At 36.4% G+C, this 19,966-nt stretch overlaps 1 long non-coding RNA gene across 2 annotated transcripts in view; it reads right to left on the bottom strand.

Moving 5' to 3' along the window:
* LOC129057984 (uncharacterized) overlaps positions 1-19,966 on the bottom strand; it is a 132,673-nt gene that overhangs the window by 78,990 nt on the left and 33,717 nt on the right. Inside the window, exon 2 of one of the 2 annotated variants that reach the window (XR_008522770.2) lies at positions 19,188-19,265. The exons of the other annotated variant lie outside the window; for it this stretch is intronic. This is a non-coding gene — a long non-coding RNA (uncharacterized LOC129057984). The remainder of the gene's footprint in view (positions 1-19,187; positions 19,266-19,966) is intronic. 2 annotated transcript variants of the gene reach the window in all.

Genomic DNA, 19,966 nt, shown 5'->3' with positions numbered 1-19,966 from the left:
ATGACAATGAGCTGTGATTGTATCTAACTAGTCCTCATTCTCTCTTCCTAGCTCAAAAAAGAATTATTTTTAAAAATTGCCAAAATGGTAAGGGATACATAAAAATTAAAAACAGATGTATTTTGTTGGTAAGATTACGGATATGTTTTTTTTTTTTTTTAGAATTTCCTTTAAAGGCCTACGTTAAATACATTGCTGGTGGGAATATGAATTAGTACAATCTCTTTGGAAAAGTATTACTCCATTTTTTTAAACTTTGTATTTAATGATAATGTAATGCCAAAATTGCACATAATTGTATAGCTCTCTGAATTTTCACAAACTTAACATACCTCTATAATCAGCACACAGATAAGAAACAGACAATACCAATACCTCAGAAGATTCCTTGGCATTATATGTTTAATGTTGAACATTCCTTTAGGACTATTCTACTCATACACACACACACACGCGCATGCACACACACAAACATGCTGTATATATGCACACATATACAGCTATTCTACATATGAATAATATATCCTGACAAAATAGTTGGAGTTGCTTTAAGAGTGTCCTTCAATAGCTATGAGAGTTTTGAAATTTAGTTAGATTTTCAGGTTTACTTGGGGTGATATTCAAAATATTTAACCACTGATATAGCACATGTAACAACCAATCCAAACAGATGCCACCCTTGGACCTGGGGCACAATCCTGCAGTCTCCCTGCTGTACTGATATAATCTTTCCGTTGCTGGATCATAAAGATATCCAGATGATTTCTAAGGAGAAGCCCTTGGAGCTAGAGTGTAGGGATAATGCCTGAGGACTAACTAACCAGTTATATAAGTAGGTCAATATTTTTAAAATTAATACAACTAGACATGGATAAAGGATTTGTTCAGACTAACATTTATACAATTTGGAATATGTCCATGAAGAAAATAAATACAAATTGTCTTACTTTCACAAATAAAGAAAAGAAAAAACAGGAAAAAAGATTATTACTAGGGCCTCTCCCAGGATCCTAAGTATAAATAAGTTTCATATGATCAGTTTCATGAAAATCTACCTCTGGCTATGGGTGTACTGGAACATACCAGCTGAGTATTTGCTTTGAGTCCAGAAGAATATTCCAGGTTGCAGATTCTCAGACTAAACTAGGCTACATGAAGACCTTGTCACTGTTAATGACCATGCCAGTGTAGACACGATCAGTGTATTTTTGTTTGCTGCTGTTTAGTTTGTGCATGATTCAGTTGCAAATTATATTTGATTTTACTACATTAGAATTCTAATATTTGAGAAATACCAAGGACATACCAAAAATAGTTTCAGCAACAGTATTGCAGAGTATGAAGCAACTTTGCAATCACTTCTACCACTACAGCACTTCTATAACTTAGGACAACTTTTCTTGTACAATAAGGCATATGATACATGTTTGCTGTTTGAAAAAATGAAGGCAAAGCTGGATTTGAATCTCAGCTTTACTAATTAGCATTACACTTTTTTACACATTCTTAAAATGGACAAGGTAATAAAATAAAAGGTGACTGTGAAGATTACTAAGAAAAAAATAATTCATATGGTAGATACTCAAAAACTGCAAATGCCTTCCCTTCTCTCCAGAATACAGTTAAAGAACACAAACCTTGAATTCATAATAAAAAAATGGGCTTTTTCTGCTGAAACAGATCTCAGAACTCAAGACATTGGAACCAAGTTTTTCAATCATGCAGAAAGGTTTAATTAAGCAAGTGTCAATGTGATAACTAAGTCTATGTCACTGTGACCCATGACCAAAATTAAATGTTATCAAAGACTTTGAATTCCACAGGGATATTTTATTGAGCACACAAGGGATTGCGTTCTATATTTGATGGCTTTGAGGAAGGGAAAGAAAGAAATCAGCAATTTTTCCCAATAAGTGGAGGGAAAAATGGAAGACAATACTGCTAGAAAAATACACAAATTATTAAAAAATTCTTGACAACAAATAGAAACACATTGCCCATAAATACAAGATAGATGATATTTAAATGAATGACTAAAATTAAATAAATATTAATGCCTTTCTTTCTTAGCACACAAAGAAAAGAATGAATTCTTCAGAAATTAGGGAAAGTCAAGTGAGCTCAGAGAAAACAGAAAAATAAACTTGCCTTGTGGTTATTAACAGCATATACATCATTAATGATTACTGAATTATTATTAATATCACCATTGAATGATGTGTAAGTTCTCATGACTTAAATGTAATGAACACATTAATATTTGTTAAGTGTGTGAACACATTAACAATACATGATAACCTTCTTTCTAGGAACTAGCTTATGGGTGCCAGAAGTTTTGTATTTCATAGTTTCATCATTGTTATTGAATTTTAAGTATTGTCTTAAGTTACCTTACTTCACCCATCTGGTAAAGATATTTTATATGTAAAATCAAGGCTTTTCTTTTCAATTACATTTCACTCACATTCTGAACTCTATTTTTTATATCCTTAATTATGAACAAAGAGATCATGAGAAATAAATCCATTTCCACTTCTAGCTGCATTTCAAAATCTGGAATATTGAGTCTCCATGGAATGCTCAGCCTCAGAAAGATTTTTCCCCTGGGTCTCACAGGATATATTTTACAGCAGTTTAGGAGAAGAACCAATAGTTTTTATGGTCCTCAGGAGGACTGGATTGGTAGAAGACCACCAAGAAATGGAATAAGATTTCAGTTCTGTGGGTGTTACTCAAAGGGATTTGCTAAACCTACAAATTTCCCCTTCAGGTTACTATAAGTCAAGGTGACATATATGTAATATATATATGAATTGGCAATGTAATTGCAACAAATGATTTCTGTCAAGAAGAATTTAAAATACATTTTTTTAATCCTAAATATTTGTAAGAATATCAGTGGAAATAATGTTTTCCAGTTTATGAGAAATCACTCGGTTACTTCCTAGAAAGACATTAAGGATAATATGAAATCTAGTACTCAGAGAAAAAAAGTTGTTTTTATATCTATAATTGTTTCACCTTAAAAATATCATTTTCATTTGGAACCTCAGTGTCCTTAAAGGGTAAAATTTATTATGCACCTATTGTGACTATAAGGAGTCTTTGAAAAACAATAAAATAACATTGAAACGATAAAAGTTGACTAATGAGGAAATGAATGGAAAAAAACAGATTAATAACAACAATAATAATAGTTAACCTTTGGGTCAGGTGGAGTGGCTCACACCTCTAATTTCAACACTTTGGGAGGTAGAAGTGGAAGGATTGCTTGAGGCCAGGAGTTTAAGACCAGCCTGGACAACAAAGGGGACCCGGCCTCAACAAAAATGTCTTTTTAAAAAAATAGCTGGGTATGGTGGCACGTGCCTGTAGTCCTAGCTACTCAGGAGGCTGAGGCAAGAGGATCACTTTAGCCCAGCCGGATGAGGCTGTAGTGAGCCGTGATCACACCACTGCACTCCAGGCTGGGCAACAGAGCAAGAACCTGTCTCCTAAAAACAAACCAGAAAAACAGTTAACCTTTGAAAAGTTTTTAGTTTGTGCAATGTGTGTAGTAAGCAGCAATTTTATGCATCTAATTTAATCCTCCTAACAATTATATAAAAAGAGAGGTAGGCTGGAATTAGAATTTGAATCCAAATAAGTGAAACTCGGCAGAATGACAGAGTAGGACTAAGAGAATAAAAAACATTTAGCCTATTCTGTTTCACATTACAAATTATTTCTTAAAAAAGAACCCTGGGCATGTACTCTATCCTTCAAGATAACTCTCAGTTTTGAAATTTGTCAATATTCAACAGAAGAATTAAAAATCACCATGTATTTTGAACCAGTAATTCAACTTCTAAAATTAAATCAAATATAAATGCAAGGATGTTCATTAAAGCATTGCATAAGATAATAAAAATTTAGAAATGGCACAAATGATTTGGGATTTGTTAGGTAAACCATGGTAGGTCTATGCGATAGTTTACTATATATCACTATAAATTATACTATAGAAAAATGTTTCTGAGCATGGAAAGAAAATGTTCACAATATATTGCTAACCTTCAAAAATGTATCCTATTTTGAATAGAAATAAAAATACGTATGTATATTTTGAAAAGGTCTTGAAAGAAAACATATTAAAATGGTAATAAGCAACACTTCTCCCAGCTGTGCCCAGAATCCAGCATCCAAAGCTTCAGTGGCGGTGTGGCAGGAGGGGTGGCAGCAACATGGTGACCTCAAGGATGGAACTATGGTGTGAGTTTGGATCTCATTCTAAGTGGTACAGCTCCCCAGCCTGGCTCTCTGTCTCACAGTAAACTCCACAATAGTCTTCAATAACTCCATTTTCTGCTTCAAGTATCCAAAGCTTGTTTCTGTGGCTTGCCCTAAGGATCCCAACAGATACAGGTCCTCCTTAGAGTCTTCAGTAAAGTCCTGTGTGAAACACAGAGCAAATGGCCAAGAGGTTGAGGTCATCTGTAGAAAAATGTCCAGCATCAGTTATTCTCATGATTTCTGGAATTATCAAATACAAATTCTCTTCCCCAAGATAAATTTTTGAGCAATAGCAGAGACACTGGATGTTTACTGTGATAAAAGTGGAAATAAAGAAGAAATGAGGAAACTGCTGGAGGCTGGATTTCCCAGGTCCTACCTCCAGACACATGCCTATGTGAGAGTAACAATTATCCCCATGGAAAAGAACTCTTCAGAGAAACTCTATTTCAAGGTGAAGATCCAGATTCAAAAATTAGGACTCCACAAGTTATAAGTCTGTGCAGTCAAAAAAAAAAAAAAATGCAGGCCTACTGAGGAGTTCAAAGTGGAAACTTAGTAAAGCAATTCCCAGCCCCTGAAAATAGCACCCACGTGAAGGGCTAAAGATATTCCAGATGGAGGATTTCCTAACATCCCTTAAGATGTGATGACTGAGAAGAGTGACAAGTAGATGATTCCAGGGACTAGAAGAGAGAGGCAGCCTTTTGAAAGGGTGCAATACAATTGATTTCATTTTCAGGTGAAATAGCTGGCACTATCACTGCCTCTCTCAATTCACCCATGTGACCTACAAGGGAGTTCCTATGACCATTTGGCTGAGAAAGAAAAACTGACCTGGGTCATAGCATATGCTGGTACTGGCCAGCCATGGATTGCTATTCTACTGCAGCCTCACCCAAAGGTGTACCTAAAGAAGAGTGATGAAGAGATAGCCTCTCTCACGGGCAAAACTTGGAGCAGGAAGTCTTGTTATTTAGTATGCCTTGGAAGAGAAATGGCCTGAGGTTCAGACTGATTTAGAGGCAGTCACTGTTGGGTGGCTAGTTGGCCAGGAAATGGAAAAAGAGTGTGAGAAGATTGGTGAGCACCGTCTGGGAAAAAAGTTATGTGAATGTACCAAAACTGGGCACAAAGCATGAAGATGTTTGTATCCTGTGTAAAATGCTCTATGATTGTTGAGAACATCCACTCTTGAGGAAGTTCTCAACAATCATATTGTCAAAATAATTCATACAAAGGCTATCAGGCAGCATCCCTCCCCAGTGCTTATCCAATGGGCCCCTGTACAAAGATGCCATCATGACAGACAGAGGCAATGCAAGGCCTCAACTGCACAGTCTTCACCTCCACTTTATCACCATAACATGGTTTCTAAGTACAACCTCAGTGACCGATATTTAATACCTGACAGAGCATCATTATCAAAGGGATTAGCAGCTTTCAGGTGGCAGGTTGATTACAGTGGTCCTCTGTAATCAACAGTGAACCATTTTGGAAGGGGCAGAAATTTGGCTTCATTAGATGGATATCTATTCTATATATGGATTTGCTATGCTTCTGCCAGCACTATCATTTCATGAACTTATGGAAATATACTGTTAATCTTCATAGAATCCCACGACATGTTGGAGCTCATTTCACAGCAAAGTGTGCAGCAAGGAATTTATACCCATGAAATTTACTTGTCTTGCAATGTACCCTATTGTCTGAACAAAACTTACCTAATAGAACAATGAAATTAATTACTGATGATTCAGTTATGAAGTCAGCTGGGAGACCACATCCTAGGAATACTGAGTGCTTTGAACAAGGAACCATTATAAGGTACTGCTTCTCTCATGGCCTGAATATAAAGGTTTGGAACAAATGGGTAAATGGAATTACCATTTTTGTTAATACACTAAATAACTATACTTGTATCATTTTTGCTGTCTTTATAACTTCATACTCAGCAGATTTAGAGGTCTTAGTTCCCAAAAAAGAAATACTTACATTAATAACACAAGAATTGTCCCCTTGAAATATAATTGAAACCCCCACCTCGATATACTTTGGGCTTCTCCTGCCATTGAACCATCAGCCAAAGAAAGGGGTTGTGGGGATTGATCCTAACAACTGAAGATTGTTTTGCTGAAACATGGTGGGATTTACTCTCATCTTCCCTTAGTACTTTCAAGCTTAGTAGTAAAAATCAAAATGCAACTATCCAGTAAAGTCAAATCACTAAGGGTTCCAACCCTTCAGGAAGGAAGTCTTGGTTCACCAGCCAGATAAATAACCCTGACCAACTGAGGTTCTGGTTGAGGGCAAGAGAAACATAAAAGAATGAAGGAAGGCAGCACACTCATGATTAGAGACAGAGATGAGGGTGATGCTAGCTCTGCCTGCTTTTGTTATGTATATATTAACAAATTATTTCTATTTTGCCCTTTCCTCTTTCTCTATTCGTATGATCTATGAGGGAGTGTTCATGATGCATAGATTTTCATTTTAATTCACAAATCACTGCACTGTAAGAAACTGCATCTAGACCTGATGAATAGGATATTGTATCACTTGACCACCTTCAACTTTGAGAATGAAAAGTGAAGATGAGACTTTTTGTGTCCCTTTTGTGGAGAGGTGTGACAGTATCTTCATTTGTTTTGGGTTGCATTTTATTAGGTAGAAGAATGAAGTCATTGTTTCATGGGAATAAATGATATATGGTTAGCAAAAATGCATGCTGCACAGAAAAAGGGGTGGACTGTGCTACTTCCTTACTTCCTACTTCCTTACTGCTCACAGATTCATTTCCCACACTTATTCTGCTTGCCAGAAATTGGCTTTTACAAACATGTTCAAGGTTTCTTGTTAACTGCTTTCTAGCTAGGTGGGGTAAATGGGAAGCCCTAATTATGAGTTTAGGCTGAAGGAAGGGATAAATTAGGCCCCCCATTCCAACCCTCCCACTGCTTCTGGTAGAATCTCTAGTAATGGCCTCATCTCCTCATGGTTCTAATTCTAATCAGGGATCTAAACAGCCCCTCTCACTGTGGTTTCACCTCCAGCTGACTGGCCCTGGTTCCTAGGTTCTGGTAATATCATATTCTCCCTCCGCCCTCCAGGTGTAGGAATGGCAACACTTGTGTGGGTTGGCACACCATCCTTGGTTGGCTTTTCAGCCTTCTAATTCCTTTGTCATATATTTTAGGCTTCTTACATACTCCCAAGCATTGATTCTGTTTTCTCATTTGACCCTGACTGATCAGAGTTATTTCAGTAGTTTAGGTGAAAGATAATGGTGATTTAAATTGAGGTGCTAAGGTGTTAGCAGTAGGTACCAAGAGACTTAAGCAGAGTAGAGGATGTGCTATATATATTGTAGGTGTTGAAGAAAGGGAGGAATCAAGGAGAATACTTGTTTTTTTTTAATTTTATTTTAAGCAACTGCATAGATAATGGCATAATTTATTGAAATGCACTAGATAAAGGAAGAAACAGTTTGGAGATAAGAATTTTAAAATTCCTCTTTATATGTATGTGTTCATTATGAGATCCCTGTAGGATAGCAAAATGGGATTTCCCTATTTGACAGATGCTTAGTAGAAACTAGAGATTTGGGAAAAGACCCAGCCCCCTTCTTGATACTTCAGTTCCAAATCCTCTTTTTCATTTGCAATTAACTTATGAGTGGTTAGATACCAGCTCCTTTTTCTGTTATTGTCAAATGGGGAAAAAATGAGGAAAAATGAAATTTCTAGGGATATTTTCATTTAAATGATACTCTAATAGAATAAAAGAATTTGGCTGACTGTTTAAGTTTTACCAGAAAGGATTTTACCTGGTTCTGAAATGGCAAACATAAGTGATGTTCTAAACAAGGAAACCTTAAGGCAACTCTCATTTGCTTGTTCTGATGCTCTGAGAACAGGAAGCCTAATTACTCAACAGCCAAGTGCATTTAGCAATGTCTTGAGAAACTGCCCTCTGTCAACATCCTCTTTTAGGACATAATCAATTCATTGCCTTAGCATCGGCTAAATTTCATTGTAATAAAAATAGGAGGAAAATACTGACCTCATAATGAGATTCTTGAGTCCAAAATAAAAATTTATAAGCACTGTGGTGCCTGAATGAAGGATATGAAAGAAGCACTAGTTTCTGGCTTTGCGAATTTAGCCATATTCTCATGTTTCTATTCCCACATAGTTATCAGCCATTCACATATAAAAATAGAATTAGGAATCAGGAACTACAATGTTAATAAACAATAATGGGTAAGAACACATGAAATTATCACCAATATATTTCTGAAAAGGAAATTGGGTGTCAGATTATCTTTCCTAAATTTTATACATTTAGTGTTAGCTAATATATTTCTTGAAATACTTGTGCAGTTTATCTTTTTGTGATAGTGTCTTTCAAAAAGTGTTGTGGAGTGTGATATAACATGAGAAAGCAATCCTACAACAAATTTTGCTTTATACCTTTGCTATAGACACTACATTCCAGTTGATGTGAAAGTGTGCGTAGAGTGTATATGTCTGTGTGTATATTTACTGAATACATCCTCATTGATGGCTGGCCATTTGGGGCAGGAAATGTGAAGAGAAGTACAGTGGCATGGGGATGGGGAATTCTCCTCCTTAATCAGTCTTATAAAATCAAAAATTCCCATGCTTAAAAGGTCAAAGAGAGAGTATAATGCACTTATGAAAAAGAGATAGCCTCATTAATCCAGTTGTTCTTGGCCCAGACAGCAGAAGAAATATAAATGCTGTCATCACTTACGTGTGAGATAGAGGATGAAATGTGGGAATTTGTCGGTTTACTGCAAAGACCATTCTTTTGGTTTGAGAACATTGGTGGAAATAACCTGAGCTGAGAAAAGCTCCCTATGAGGAATACACGTTATGGGAAACTATTAAAGACAACGTTTGGTCAATGACCTTCTTGACGTAGTTTAATCAAGCTGCACGCCCCGCACCAAAAAGACAACTACTTGAAGAAGGGAGCCCTCAACAAGCCAAGACATTTTACCTTTCCTCTATTACATGAGTCTGGTATAAGACACGAGTGTGCAATAAATCTCTAGTTCATGCATTCAGAGGCTGCACTATAATAATGATAGACTATAAATCACAGAAAATATTTTAGGATAGTCAATAGCTAGAAATAGTGCTAACCAATAGCACAGATGTCTAGTAGATACAAAAATGAAGGTTTGGCAGTTGTTTAAAAATGGGAAGTACAAGGATTTGACCTGAAATATATTAGAAAATAGCAGCAGTTCCATAGTTTTGTCAGGTTTCCAGTTTTGCATTTCACTATTTCTTTTTTAAATCCTATGTTCTGTTTTGGAAGGTAGACTGCAATTTTGGAAAACCGAAAAAATTTCTGTCATGCATTTCTAAAATAATCTTGTAAATATTTGTAGATCATATACACATACATGAGCTTTTATGTAAATTTGTTTTTCTTTGAAAGTTTAAGGATAATTGAATGCTGAGAATGGAAGGAAAATGAGGCTGTAAACAAATGGGAGGCTCTCGCAAGGACCCATGGGGATTGGAACTAGGCTTTCCATGTGCCAACTATTAGCTAATTGTGAGATGACACTGACTGACCGGACTCACGATCCACATCCCCGTGTCTGCCTCAAAAGAGCTGTTAGAAGAAGAAAATGCTCATTTGTTGCAACTGTGACCAAGTTCTCTGAAATCCAATAATGGGCAGCTGGAGATCCCTCACATAACTGACAACACAAAGGGTCAAAGAGGCTTCTGATACCCCTGAGGGAGAGGTAAGAAAAAGCAGACTAAGTATTTTAAGTACAACAGGGTTAACAAGCTATAATTTACTACCTTGTTGATTTTCTTGCTTGATGGAAGTCTGTAGAAACTGGGAACTTATGGAAAAGTAAATTACACTTTTCAAAAATCCTCTTTTTTGTCTTTCCCTTTGTTTTCTTGTGCCCCACCTTTTTTATGGTGGTGGGAGGGGGGATGGCCAGGAAGTTAGGCAAGTTGATTTACTTAAACAGTTGAAACTCCAGAGAAATCTGATCTTAACTTCCCAGAGGTTGAAAAGTAATGCTGTTTCCTGTGATTCTCCATTTCCTGGGTTTAGCAGGGACACAGATCCCAAGAATTAAAATATGATGAGAAAGTCTGTCCTCCTAAGATGTTCTCACCCCGGCAGGAAAGTACCATACCAGAAATTTCACAAGAAAGTCTGCTCTCATGAGACTCACTGCCAGACTTTTAACCATTTTGATAAGTTCAGAAGAGCTTCCATCAAAAAGCTTTCAAATGCCTGTCCCCAGTGACCCCACAGATCCCTTTGAGAGCCACCCAACACCACTTCATAGTTCCCATAAACACTTGGACCTTTCCCTGTGAAAGCTGACAAGTTTTCCCGAAAGTCCTTACATACCACACTCAGCCTCATCTTGCCAAATGTGCTATCTCAGTGGAAATTGCTGGAACTTTCCAGACAGATTTTATGCTACAGGCAAAAAGCACCTCAGTCACCAATGTGCCCACACTGTTTTCTGAGACTGTCGGTACCTACATATTTCATACACGATGTAAAAAGTCCCATGCTTTTTTTCTCCCTGTATAACTAAGTATTGCTCTCATAATACTTTGTGAAAAATGTCTCATAACTATAGTAATTACTGATGTCAACGCCCCTGTTAATATTCTGGGTCTGCAAACATTTCACATCAGATCTCCACATGGAAAAGGGACTGCTCACCTCTACTTTGTAAATTAGCTATATGATTTATCTGTGGGAAACATTTCAAAAATATAGATTCAGAAAGACATCTACCACATGATGGCTTTTCCATATGGCATCTCATAATTATTTTGCTGTGTGTGAACATGATGAAAACAGTTTCATAATCCTCCAAGGGTCAGAGTAAATTATTTCAATTAGACATATTTCAGAGCAAACATTACCTTAGGGTTTATTAATAATATTACCTGAGAAGGAACAGCTGCCTTTTATGCATAAAAAGCTGTCAGCTTCTTACCGCTCCATCTATAGAAACCCTTTTGTGACTTTAAAAAAAATGGCAGATTTTCTCATGCTTTACCTAAACACAGAACTTGGCAGCAGGGACCTGGTTGTAATCCTCAGCATGGGAGCTGGTGGGTGGATTTTTTTTCTCTATAAACTCTTCTATAAACCACACCAGTCTCCTGGTATTTATTCTGGGTAATGCTAGAAATTGTACACAGATCCAACAGGCCATGTAAAAGAGTTTTGTAACTTCCTGAAGCCCTTTCATACAAAATCCTTACTCTGAATGCAATTCCAGAAAGATGGGACATTACAGCAGCTTAAAGGAAAGGTTTGCTCTGTTGTCTTTTTCTCCTCTACATTGGAGCCTTGCAAATATGAAATAGGTCAATTGGGGCAACATAATAACAGCAATTAATATGAAATTAATTGATCTATATTGAAAATGCAATGCCCATTGAAATGGCTTCAGAGCTAAATCACGTAGACAGCTATATTAATAATAATTAAGGATTGGAATTTTTCTCTGTAGATGGGTTGTCACTTCATAAGAGTTAGTTGGAGCTACATATTACTGCAGCACATCAATTAAGTTTCACTTTATTATAACCACTAGTCTCTGAACATGCATATTAAAAGATCTCAAGGCACAGAGTCTATGAGACGTGTGGAAAACAGATTAGAAATACCCTGTGTGTCTAAGAAATGTATCATCTTATCACAAGCTTTTCTTGCCTCCCACCCCAAGATAATGACATGATGACAATGATAATGTGATGATGATAATGATTATAATAATGGGATGATGATTTTGATAAGGGCTTCTCACCAACATGTCCTGCTTTTGGCAAAACTTTCCTAAGGCAAATGCATATTCATCTTGGCAGAACTGGCAAATAATGGATTTTTTACGAATTTGTTGCTGGTTGGATGAAAGATGGCATGGTAGGTAGTAGAATTAGTCAACATCAACTATTCAAATATTACTCTCTTGGCATAGAGACCCAGTGAGGCTTCAAATTCTCAGAGGATCTTAGCTGAGGCAATATCTGTGACCTTATGAGTATTTTTTGAGATAAACTAATTTAAGTAGTGTGACTGAAATTTCGAAGGAAACTTAAATGTAAACACACATCTTTCAAATACTTGCAACCAACATTCCTTCTCACAAACATACATGAAGCCATAGATAAAGCAGTCCTTTACCAAAAACAGCAGGGAAATGCTGTGAGGAGAAGAGGGTAATCAGAAAATTTTCTTATATTTGTTTATTTTGCCAATGAATATTATACAGCTGTGGGTGAAGCACTGTATTTTGAGGAATAGAAATGAAAATTGCAATCAGGTTATTTGCATTATTCATTTCTATTTCATTTTAGGAAAATATCAATAAAAATGGGGAACATTATAGAATTTAAAAGAACCTTTGTATTATATTTTCTACATTCCTTATAGAAGGGCAGAACGTCTCGTATGCTTTGTTACAACTATTCCAGAAAAAAAAAAAAAAGACAAACACCATAATCATTGCTTCTCAATCCTACAATCTTATGCTTTCCAGTTCTCCTTTTTTCTCTTTCTCTTTTGGCACTCTAGCATGTCAGATTCTTGTTTTCTACTTGTTTTGACCCCAGCTCAATGGTGGAGCGCTAATAAGCAAAAGCAGAGCCATAACTGGATCAGGAGAGATCTGAAAACCTAATCATGCCACAGATGAACCATTGGCAATAGTTCAATGCTTACTTATGGCACCAATTTATTTCTTCCCATAGTGGCCACAATCTAAGTAAATGAACTATCATCTACTCAGTTGCTCAGAAAAAAAAAAAAACAACCTGAGAGTCATCATTGACTGCTCTCCTTCTCTCACACCCCCAGTCCAAATCAACAGCAAAACTGTCAGTTCCTAATCAAAACATATTTTAAATTCAACAACTTATCATTTCCATGGCTATCACCATAAGCAAAGCCAGTACCATCATTTTTCTGTACTACTGCAATAGTCTCTCAGTACTCCTCATACTACTTGCTTCTATGATATTTTTACTGTCTATAATTTGGCCTCCACACAGTTGTCTGTGATCTTTCTAAAAGATATATTATATCATGTTCCTACCCTCAACCTTCCAATGCCTTCCCGTTATACTTAGAATAACATTCGAAATCCTTATCATGGCTTCTAAGTCATGAGATTCTGACAACCACTCTGACTTAATTTCCTATCATACTTCAACTCACTCAGTGCACTCCAACAACCCTTGCCTTCATATTCCTCTACACGCCAAAACCCTTCCTATATCAGGGCTTTTACTTTCTGTTTGGAATACTTGTATTCCAGATATTTGCATGGCTCACTTTCTTTCCTCAACCACCTTTCTACCCAAATTTAATCTTCCAGAGTATAACTTTTACAATCCCACCTAGAATATTCTGCCATGTCAATGTCTGTAATGGTTAAGTTTTTCTTTGGAGGCGGAGACAGAGTCTTGCTCTGTCACTCAGACTGGAGTGCCTTGGCACGATCCTGGTTCATTGCAGCCTCAACCTCCTGGGTTTCAGCAATCCTCCTGCCTTGGCCTCCCAAAGTGCTGGGATTACAGGTGTGAGCCACCACACCTGGCTGTAATGGTAAATTGCATGTGTCAACTTGAGTGATCTAAGGGATGCCAAGAATCTCATAAAACATTAATTCTGGGTGTGTCTTTGAGGGTGTTTCCCAAAGAGAGTGGCCTTTGATCTGGTAAACTGAGTAAGGAAGATCACCCTCACCAATGGGTATGGGCATCATCCATTCTGTGGAGGGCCCCAGTAGAACAAAAAAGTGGAGACAGGACAAATTTTTTCTCTTTGCTCAAACTGGGACATCCATTTCCTTCTGCCCTTGGACATTAGCAAGCCTGGTTCTTGGGCCTTCAGAACCTGACTGGGACTTACATCGTTGGCCCCTAGTTCTCAGGCCTTTGAATTTAGACTGGAACCTATATCTGTGGGCTCTCTTGGTTCTCAGGCCTCTAGGCTTGAATTGGAACTGCACCACTGGCTTTCCTGGGCCTCCAGCTTGCAGACAGTAGATCATAGGATTTCTCAGCCTCTATAGGCTTTGGAGCTAACCCTTCATTGATAATAAATCTCTTTCTATATGTCTGTGTGTGTGTACATCCATCCATCTATCTATCATCTATCTATCTGTCTATCCATCCATCCACCCATCCTTCCATCCATCTATCCATCTATGTATCCATTTATCCATCTATCTACATTTCCCATTGGTTCTGCTTCTCTAGAGAACCTTCACTAATACACTATCCTTTTACCTTACTTCATTTTTATTGTTAAAACATACTTGAAAGTTTAATATATATGAGCTACATTTATTTACTTATTTGCTTACTTAATTATCATATATCTTCTATCAGAATATAAGCTCCATGAGGTCAGAGACTTTAGGAGTTTACTTATCACTGTATTCCCAGCACCTAGAACATTTCCTAGCACATACTGGATACTAAATAAACATCCATGATCTAAATGATTATATTTGACTCAATTTAAAGGTTTGAAATACATGAAACGAAGAAAACAACAGGACATGTCATGTAGTTTCATCTGCCCTTTTTCCATGTTAAGGGAAGTAAATGTGTATTCAATCGTTCTCTAAAAAACTGATGAACCCAACTGAAGGTAATACCTTGTATTGTCCTTAACTCCACACCTATCCCCCAAATACCACGTAATGCATTGACTGTCTTTGGGTTTATCTACTTCTTATCAAAGTATCTTGTCTACTTTTCATGTTTAACTCTGAGATCATAAAGTTTCAGGTTCTGCTTGTGCACCATTGAAAGACTTGAACTACATGTTCTCCAAGATCCCTTCTAGCTACGTAATTCTACTGAAAATGTAGAGAAAGATAGAGCCAGTGGTGACTCAAGTTATTTAATATGCCTCTATGTTCTAGTTTATTAGTTACCCTGTCTATAATTTTAATATGCAACTATAGTTACTTGATAGCCTAGATTTTCACTTGCTAATGGAATACAACTTACAATGTTATGCATTCGCATCGAACGTCCCTGATAAGTCTCACAATCAAAAGAATGAGTGGTAATCAAAAGACTAGAAAATAGCCCTGATACCTAATGTGTCATGCACTATTCAACCTAAGCAGGTTGTCTTCCTTTTGTAATTTCATTGCCCAACTTATAAAATAAGTTTGATGCACAAAACACTTACTGAAATCCTTTTAATATGGTCTTATTTCCAGGACCATATTCCAGGTTTCTTGGAAGAAGGCACTAAGAATGATTTTGATAAGTCAAGTATGTCAGAATAAGAGGTAGCATTGGTCAGAGGGAGAAATTGAACACCCATGGAGGTCTAATAAAACCTTGGCCAAAAGCTCATGTGCATATAGAGCCCTTCAGAGTTCTCCTGCCTTAGGCAGAATATGATGGATATTTACATCTGCCTCAATCAATCATTGTATCAGGGCAAGGAGTGGGGTGGGGCAAGAATATGTCTTGGAACACGCAGCTCACATAAAACTTTGGAAACCCTGGAGGAGCTGACTAATGGAGGCTGTCTTCCAGCAATTGAGTCAACAAGTCCTATCTTGTAAGGGGATCGGGGTGACACATTTCCATCCCTTCTGGTCACAGAACCAAGTAGCAATTCCTCTTATATGTTTTACATTAATGCAAAAGAATAATATATGTCCTTTATGGGCACTTTTCAAAGACCACTAATATGATACTCTATGTGTATTACTGTGCATTCTATCTTCAATCTATAATGGGCAATGGTAATAAACATTTATGATCTACATTGAGGTGTGCATGTATCTGCAAGTGCCCATGGGCTTGTGTGCATTAAGAGAGCTTGAAGTATGTCAAAGGTTATTTACAGACTAATATCCATAATAGAACAGAGCAATTACCAATTCACAAATTGTGCTTTGGCTAGACTTCTCCTTTCTAGACTTTTCAAGAGCATAGGTTTTAGCTATGGGCCTACTTAATTGGCTGTGTTTGAATTTTACAAACCTCAGATCTCACACTATTGTAAAGGGTTCATCAACATATTCATATATGTAGCTATCATAAAAACAGATGTTTACTTAAAAATAACATAATTCTTAAATTTTTCTAAGTGTTCTTTGCTGTCATTATTATTTGGCCTGGAACTACTAATCATAGAATATACCATAACTATTCTTCCCTTTTTGCCCCTTCCACTTAAATAGTTTAAAAATCATGTTGGTTTTATTTTTTCTCATTTTTTGAAATACTCAACCAATTGGCTTAGCCCTTTTTTTTCTTTCTGTGTCACCTTTTAATACAGGTTTTCATCACCTCTGCAAAAGGGATTTTTTTTTTCCCCAGTGAAAAAGATGGATTGGTAAGCGGCCCTACAGCCTATAAACTGTTTCCTTTTCATTCAGGCCTGAGCAGTTTGGCCTGGCTCACATTCAGGTAGTATATAACTTGTCTGAACTCCTTCTAAAGGGCCTCCTGCTTGTGTATTTATGCCTAAACTCTTGCGTGAGCCTTGAAACAGCCTCTCTACAGAGTGATGGGATGTTTGCTCACCTCCAGCCCACATTGTAATGAAGCATGCCCCTTGCTTTTAAAATCCTGAGGTTCTGACCTCTCCAGGTGAGGCTTTCCCTGGAAATGGCCCCCTGAGGCTACTCCCAACTGCACAGTTTATGTGTGGGACACCAGTAACTATGTTCACTCTTAAGGGTTTTCTTTCTCTTTACATTGTCAGCTGCTTTCATGTTCCAACATAAAGGCCCACACAGGAAGTATTAGGAGAGATTTCTAGACCTCCTAAAGCTAAACCTGGTAAAGCTTTCCTTTAACGTTCAAATATTCAAAAGAACTTTGTGTAAATTACAAATTTTGCACTAGTGTATTCATTTGAAGAAGAGTGGTATAATATGCAAAATAACAAAAGAAATTTTTTCATCATAAATGTCATTGCCAAGAACAGGAACTGATGTTACTTGGCCTTGATCTTTGTTTTCTTCCCCTTCCTCCACTGCTTAATTCAATTATGTATCCCTCCCTTACATAATGCAAGCACCACTCCTCCAACTCCGCCTTAATTACAGACTATTCAGGGATCCTGGATGTCCTAAGATAGAGCCAGTATATTTTGGCATTGTTTTATTCAAACCTCTACCAGGTACTGCATGTTCAAGACAATTTTCCTTTTAAGCGCCCTCCCCACCCCCACCAAAATCAGACTACATAGATAATAGCTCATTCAGTAATCAGTAGATTATGAAGTGGTTGAAATGTATTTGAAAATTAATGGATAGATCGAGACAAAGAGGCTACTTAGATTCCTTTGATGAGATGATACAGCAACTTACATCTAACCTAACTGTCTGCCTACTCCCTCTCGCCCAATTAACTATGCAATTGCAAATTTTATGAAAATATTTCAAACTATATTTATATTATGGCCTTGTCAAATACAGTTTTTAAATAATTTTGGCCCAGGACTGAAGATTTAAAGAAAAAGCGAAAACTTCTCTGTCCTTTATAGGTTACCTTTTTACCTAACACTTGGACTACCATCAATTATTCTGCTCGTTTTGGGGGGAAAAGTGAGAAGAGTTATGGAAGGATAATATTTGTAAAAGGAGACAGCAACACATCATGATAGACTTTACAGCATGTTTCTGTGCTAAGCCTACTACACAGCAAACTAAACTCAAGACAGTCCTGTCCTCTACCATCTGTGACTGGAAAAAGAAGATAGGAACAAATAAAAAAGCATTAAGCAAGGATTCGTAAATGTAGTTAGATATCTAAAAATGATAGTTGTGAAAAGGTATCTGTGGGATGAACGGCAGTCTCTCTTTTAAAGTGTTATGTAAAAAGAATTTTAATTGTGATGATGAAGTATGACTTTAGGGAGCCAAACAAAGTGTTGTCTGAGAGAAAGACCAGAGGATGAGTTGGTCAAGATCCCTCTTCCCTCCAGCACAGTGAGTCAACTTCATATTAACCATTCTCTGATTAGCAATCTTTTTTATTTTTCTTTCCTTGGTTCAAAACATTTCCATAAATTGCAATTATTTCCCACAGTGTCAAATATATTTTCCTTGACAAAGGTGAGTATTAGGTATTAAAGTCTAATCTCATAAGAAATTTGTGAATTATTAAGCCTATTTCTTAACTAGTCAAGAGCAAATCCTTCTCACAACTTTTCATGCTAATGTTGCATGTTATCACCTGCATGTCAGCAGAAAATTCTTTAGGCAAAGATGTTCCCTTCAGAAGAGAACAAGGGCAGTTACTCTGCTCTAAATGTATCATGATGGACTTTGATCTTTCCAGTCTCTTCAGATATCTTTTATTTTTACCCAGAAAAAGTTGTCCATATGTTCAATTGTAGAGATGAAAATATTAATTTAAACCAAAAGCATATTGCAGGAAAAGCAATCTAATTACAAAAAGCCATTTATACAGAAAAAGTATACTTTCAAATAAAGTAGTGAAAAGGTCACCACAAATCTTTATAGGCTAAGAAAATGGAATCAAATACATAATGTTAAAAATGTACAGAAACAGTTTTTATAGAGGACTAACACTGTTCTCTGTTATTGATGCCTCTAGTAGATCAAGAGAAAAATGGAGACCATTTGAAAATTAACTAATATAGTTAAATTAACAAATATACTTTCAGCTGGGCACAGTGGCTCACACCTGTAATCTCAGCACTTTGGGAGGCCAAGGTAAATGGATTGCTTGCACCCAGGAGTTTGAGAGCAGCCAAACAACATGGCAATATCCTATATCTACAAAAAATGCAAAAAATTAGCCGTGCATGGTAATGCACATCTGTAGTCCCTGCTAATACTTGGGAGGCCAAAGTAAGAGGATTACCTAATCCTGAGAGGTTGAAGCTGCAGTGAGCCATGGTCATGCTGCTGCACACTCCAGCCCGGGTGGCAGAAGAAGACCCTGTCTCAAGAAAAAAAATATATATATAGAAAAAATTAAATTAAATTAAAAAATATACTTTCACTATAAACTCTAAAAAGAATATAGAATATATCATATTTATAAAACATGCAGAAAAAATAGGCATGTAGAGTTACAGAAAATATTTTAGTATATTCCACAATGCAGAAATTATTTACGGTACATTGTCTGAGTAACATAAAATAATATAAGAAATAATAATAAAAGGCTAAAGAAACAAAACAAGCAAAAACTCTGACCATTAGAAAAGTTGCTATAATTTTTCTAAATAACTTTGTTCAGACCAAAAAGAAATAAAAGTTAACAGTTAAAGATGATTTAGAAAATAATAAAAATTAGTATGTTACATTTTAACTTTTATGAGATGCAGCCAAGGTGGTATGAAGAGACAAAATCACAGCCTTGTAATGTTTTTGCAATTAAATAAGAAAAAAAATGAAAATAAACCAGAGTTCAATTCAAGAAGTTAGAAAAAGAAAACCCACTTAAGGGAAATAGAAGAAAGATAATAGTGAAGATAAAAGCAGAAAATGATTTATTATAAAAGAAAAAGATAATATAAATATTAAATAAATTCAAGAAGTATAAGAGAAAAATTTCCTGCAAATAAAACCCAGAAAGAAACAATGATTGAAATTATAATGATAAATACCTGTGATGTATTGTGTACTTTTTCTGTA

This window comes from Pongo abelii, chromosome 11 (genome assembly GCF_028885655.2).
Source record: "Pongo abelii isolate AG06213 chromosome 11, NHGRI_mPonAbe1-v2.0_pri, whole genome shotgun sequence".
NCBI lineage: Eukaryota > Metazoa > Chordata > Mammalia > Primates > Hominidae > Pongo > Pongo abelii.
Note: the sequence above shows the minus strand (reverse complement) of the source record. Positions and strands in the feature narration are given on the sequence as shown.